Genomic DNA, 6,487 nt, shown 5'->3' on the forward strand with positions numbered 1-6,487 from the left:
TGCAGTTGATGTTCCTAATGTTGAGTGTAGGTTTGAGAGAGGTTATGAGTAAAATGACAGTAGATTTTTGTATTGTCAATATAAGAGGGGAAGTTGTAAAACGGGGAGGTGTAAATGCCGTAAGAATAAGGTAAAATGTAATTCCAAATACCATGCATCCTCATTGAGTAGAACAACCATTATTGATACTTTGTGAATATTTATGATTTTTCATCATTTTATTATATTTTGTTTGTGTTTGTCAATTAAATCAAATTCCACACATTCTGCACTTGATGATACTAAAATATTTAGATAAAAGGTTTTTATATGTTGCAACCAGTTTCAGAATAAAGGTTGTACAAGTTGCAACATGTACAGAAGTAATTGTACAGGTTCCAACATGTACTTTTATTTTGTACATGTTGCACCTTGTACAAAATACGTAGACTACTTATATTACGGAATAGTTATCAGTTATTTTCACTGTTTTTTTTCTCACTTACTGACACATTGTTCCTTCCCATGTACGTGTTCATCGGTTATTCTATTGAGACCAATAACTATTTTTTAATTAAAACTACTTAGAATAAATTTCGTCGGAAACAAAAGGATGTATAAGAAGACTGATAAAAACACACATTAGACATATAACCTATAGGACATCAGCTCACACCAGTAATCGGGTTTAACGATTTTACCGTACATAATAAATTATCCTGTCCTACAGTCATACCTGTAATGGCTTCTATTGACGAACATTATTTGTCTTCTTATACTTTTTGGTTGGTTTCTTCTTTCAATACTTCAGCCTATTATTTTCGTTAATGAAGAAATAATTCATTTTGAGTTAAACATTCTAACCACATTCATTGATTCGGAATGTATCCTTGTCAAAACCACATATGATATATCCCATTGATTCGGAGTGTATCCTTGTCAAAACCACATATGATATATCTCATTGATTCGGAATGTATCCTTGTCAAAACCACATATGATATATCCCATTGATTCGGAGTGTATCCTTGTCAAAATCACATATGATATATCCCATTGATTCGGAGTGTATCCTTGTCAAAACCACATATGATATATCTCATTGATTCGGAAATTGTTTGATTTAAGTTGATTTGTGTTATATGATCTTTTATGATTGTGACTTCTCAAAGTAGGTAAAGGAGTTATGCTGTTTCTACAACAATGGTTAACTATGAACGATGAATGCACACATGTCAACCCATATTACCAAACACTTGATCTAATCTTCCAGATAATGTTAACAAGACATTTGTCACGATTTTGTAACATAAAGTTACAACTATAGGTCGTGAAATGATGACCGATATTTCTTGACCAAAATAGTCCATCCATTTTCTCATGGAGAAAAGGAATATTCAACACATTTTTTTTTCTCTTCACAATATTGTAATACATCTACTACCAATAATTTACTAAATCAACAACAAAAACGAAACTTCAATTACGTTTTAATATGTCAAAAATACCGGTCAGCTTAGGACCAAGATTCTAGCGAAAATTTAAAAAATGAAAGGGGGCTCAACGCCCCTTAATCGTGGTTTAGATTTTTTTCGTGTGCTGAGTCGATTGGTGAAACTGGAAAAACTGAAGATTAAAAGATATTTTGAGGCGTTAAAGTGTACTGAGTAAAACCTACTGAATAATGTAAATCGGGGATTATATCATTATCGGGAAAAAGGCAAGAAAAACACTAGAAACCCATGAACCTGAAGGTAAACAATGCCCAAGACAATGCACAAATGGCGGAATCCGACTGTGAAAGGGAAGCGAGAGGCGAAGAAGCCTCTAATTACTCAATTTTAGCTCGTTTCTTAAACATATAACACACCTTAAACACCTTAGTATTAAAACTTGACTCTCAATCGCAAGAAATTAATGATATGAAAAAAATATATTCAAAAGATGGAATCGAAGATAGACTTGAAACGGTTATCACAGAGACGATCAAAGGAATTCGATCTAATGAAGTCATACATAATCCATGTTGAATGTCGATAAGACTGCCAACAGGCACAAATTTTAAATTTGACAGAAAGAAGCATGCGTAAAAACGCCATTGTGACAGGAGTGAGTGAAAAGCTACAGGAAAATGTAATCGCTGAATTTTAAAATCCAGCTTTACAAACAATTTTAATAACTGACAATATAAAAGTCGATACGCTCATTCACATCATCTGAAAATCGAAGACCAATTGTAGTTAAATTTCATGATTACAATGACAGAGAACATGTACTTAAAACTGTCCAGAAAATAGCTAAAAACGAATAAAAGCAACTTCAGGATCAAAAAGAGTAAAACAATATGGAGGTGGAATCGAAAATCAGATGCAATAATCTAACTTTTTACTCATAAAGGTACAAAGTATGCAGAAAAGGTTGCGATACCAGAAGCCAATGAAGTCATTTCAAAACATCAAACTCGTCACGGAACTTTCGAAATAACAACAACAGAAGCGGTAAATGATCACGGTCATAATTATTGTGCTAGCTCCGCAAGGATATGCCGAGGTGAGAGAGGCTACAAGGCAATTGATGCAAAGTTCTATCGCTGAAAACACGTATAACATGCTTGGCTTGTGTACCGATTCGTTGATATAGATGGGCGTATACATGATGGCTTTGAAGACGACAGAGACTATGGCCCATGGGCTATGATTCTAGCTCACCTTAGAGATATTGATCTTAGAAATGTGGTCATTATCTCATTATCATCTAGAACTCCACTGCCACCCTGCTACATGACAAAGATTCAAAATATCATTCAGACATTTCTATGGTCGAATGGTCCTTCAAAAATAAAACAAAAAGTCATTCAGCAATCGATCAATGACGGAGGACTGAAAGCACCTAACTTTGAACACCAGATGATTGCTCTGAGAATTATGTGGGTCAAAGGATTTATGTCAAGATTCCAAACGAAATGGAAACAAATCTCTAATGCCGCCTTCTCAGATTATTTCAATTTAACAGATATCTGTTGAAAGTAGATGTGATTTTGGGACGCTGTCCTAAATGCCCCCCCCTTTTATTTAGATACGCTAATGGCATGGAATAGGATAAAACGTATGTGTTCACCTGAAAGTTCATTTAAAGCCAGAAAGGACTTTATGTGGTTCAATCCACATATTAAAATAAATAAGACCAATATTTTCTTCAAACATTGGTAAAATAAAGGTATTCGATTAATAATCGGGTTTATCTAAGTAAAAGATAAACCAATTTAATAAAAGAGAAATTAATCTGTTCTTTCACAACGTTAAACCGGAATCCGTTCCGGATGTATCCCGATTTTATATTTACGTCTAACGCTGCCATATTTTTTGAAACACCACATCAAAACAGATAATCAATCCAAGCCATCCTCCTTAAAACGCAGCATGAAACCTGCCAAAAGAAAACGAGCAGCCCCTAGAAGGAATCAACAAGACGGAGATGCTACAAAAAACCAGAAAAAGAAGAAGACTTTGCAGACTGCTCAGACGTCATCGTCGCCACGCCAATCCAGAAAAATACCCTCGACAGCTTCCACGTCGTCCAGCGAAATTGATGCCACTGATGCCCCTACTCAAGGTCCCTCGACCAGAAAGTCAACTTTATCTGTGAGCCATGGTCCGGTCGTCAATATCATAGCCGATGAAGCATTGCCTCCCATTCCTGATGAGTCTCGTATGCCTGTTCCTGTTACCGCACAAGAGGTCCCACCCCAGCAAAGCTCGAGTGGAATTGGTAGGTTTATCAATACTTCACAAACCTTAGCACGTCCATTTTACTCTGGGTCTCCTGTTCCCCCCCTTTCCGATCCTGATACACAAAGGTGTGGCGATATGTCGTACATCAATCAATCGCCCGATTCTGTGTCTAGTGTCTACTCCTATATCATCTCACGTCCCAAGTAAAATGAAAGAGAAAGTATGGGCAGGTGAATTTGTAGATCTAAACTTGCTTCTCAAATCAGCTCGAGATTTAGCAGATAACTGTGAGTTAGATGGAGAGCTCACTATAAAAGGGGGTACCCTTGCCGTTGTAAACAACAAAACACAGTTTAAAAACATTGAAACTTGGACTAATGCATTCATGATATATGCAAGCATTATTTTAGAGAAATGGCCCCAAAAAGGGTTAGAACTTTTCAAATATATGCAAACAATTCGACTTGCAGCCTCCAGGGGCTATTTTCGAGCTTGGGTTCACTATGATAAACAATACAGGTTGCGTAAAGCGGCGTCCCCAACTTCTTCTTGGGGAATATTTGATATGGAACTTTGGATGATGTGTGTTTCAACCCCTTATACACCCCCTTCTCAGTCAGTAGGTCATGGGTCGGTTCAAGACCCTTCAAATCATAGACCTGGACATTCCTCATGATGGGGTTCACTTGACCGATCTCGGAAATGACGTACTTCTAAACAACTTTGAAGGTGCTTTGGAAACCTTTTTATCCTCACCCGATGTTCGTTCATTCCCTTAGGATTGTCACATTCGTTAATATATGTTATCAAATGTTGAAAGGAATATAAATGATTTATTATTTGAAGCGGTAGGGCCGCGGGGGAGGGGGGGTAGATATTTGAACGTGTATAGACACGCCCATTTGGCGGAATCTGGCAAGATAAGGGGACACTATCCTTTCCTTAAGGTTACAGACCACCAATTCAACCAATGAGCATTTGGAACGTACACAAAAATAGTCCTACGCAGAAATTACCCCTGTTCCTCATAGTGCTGTGAAAAAAGTTCTCATCTTATTTAAAAAATTTAAACAGTTTCTGAAAGGAAAAACATTTCTGTACATTTTATAGGTGCATTTTGCGTCTTGTGATGTGAGGCCTAATCTCCATAATGATTTTTAAATATACCCCTATCTTGTGAAAACACTGGGATTTCCCATGCTATTTATAGACCCTTCACTTCTGGTGACCAGTACTGCACTGCAAGTCTGCTAACCCCACATGCCATTCTGAGGATTGTGAGCTGACATATGTAGAATCATGCTGATATATAGTCCTCTGCAGGTTAAAGTTAAGGTAAAGTCCAGAGAAGCCATTGAATATTGTGAAATTAGCATAGAAGCCTATGGAAAGTGGAATTGGTGGTTTTTAGCCTTAAGTTGAAGCCATGGCAAAATGAAAAGTTTCTTGAAATAGCTTTAAACTACTTGAAGATCTTGTTAACTTTGCCATGAGAGGAATACACTACAAAAATCCTTCAAAATATGCATTTTTTTAAGTTATAGGTCCAAATTATGGAAAATTGGTCTTTTTGGCTGATTTTCATGTCCTATCTTGTAAAAAGTGTAGAAAATTTAGTAAAAATATCAAATATTAAACTTTGAGGGCTATATTTACCTAAATATGGTGGTAATAAGCACTTGAAATCAAGTTTTGTGTAGATTTGAGCAAAAATTAGGTTAGAAATGAGGAAAAACTCACTTTCATTACTGCGGTTAAGGCCATATCAGCATTCCCCTATGGCAACATGGAAAATCCATTACTGAGTACTTTTTTTGCTTTAGGTGCCCTTTACTGGTCATGTTTTAATGTGAAAACACTGTATTTACAAATGTAAAGCCAAATATATCACCTTTTGTGAAAATTTAAAGATTTAGGATTTTTGACATGTGATCAAGAAAAAGGGGGAGGCATGTCAGAAATAAATTTTTAAAAATAGACCAATTTCTCAGAAAATGATTACTTTTAAAACTATTTCTTCATTAATATTGTTAAAAAACAAGTTGTGATTGATATTTTTTATTTGAAAAGTCAGAAAAAGTTCTTCGCAAATATTTAATGCATTTATGTATGGTAGAATATTGTCACTTTTTTGCTCGCACAACTTGGTTACCCTATATTTAAAAATCAAATATTTAAAAAAGTGCTTGTCACATTTCACTGAAACTTTGCAAATGCATTCAGTATGTGTGTAGGAAGAAACCTGTATAGTTATTTATTTTTTCTAAGACAAAAAGTGACTCTTTAGGTTACAGACCACCAATTCAACCAATGAGCATTTGGAACGTACGCAAAAATAGTCCTACGCAGAAATTACCCCTGTTCCTCATAGTGCTGTGAAAAAAGTTCTCATCTTATTTAAAAAATTTAAACAGTTTCTGAAAGGAAAAACATTTCTGTACATTTTATAGGTGCATTTTGCGTCTTGTGATGTGAGGCCTAATCTCCATAATGATTTTTAAATATACCCCTATCTTGTGAAAACACTGGGATTTCCCATGCTATTTATAGACCCTTCACTTCTGGTGACCAGTACTGCACTGCAAGTCTGCTAACCCCACATGCCATTCTGAGGATTGTGAGCTGACATATGTAGAATCATGCTGATATATAGTCCTCTGCAGGTTAAAGTTAAGGTAAAGTCCAGAGAAGCCATTGAATATTGTGAAATTAGCATAGAAGCCTATGGAAAGTGGAATTGGTGGTTTTTAGCCTTAATTGTACGTCGGGTCATATCA

At 35.9% G+C, this 6,487-nt stretch overlaps 1 pseudogene; it reads left to right on the plus strand.

The window, feature by feature from the left end:
- Positions 1–1,923: 1,923 nt before the first annotated feature.
- On the plus strand, positions 1,924–3,002 carry LOC148623146 (uncharacterized; annotated as a pseudogene).
- Positions 3,003–6,487: the final 3,485 nt, after the last annotated feature.

The sequence above is a fragment of the Perna viridis genome, chromosome 3, assembly GCF_037379345.1.
Source record: "Perna viridis isolate PV_CMFRI_1.1 ecotype Kerala chromosome 3, ASM3737934v1, whole genome shotgun sequence".
Lineage (NCBI taxonomy): Eukaryota > Metazoa > Mollusca > Bivalvia > Mytilida > Mytilidae > Perna > Perna viridis.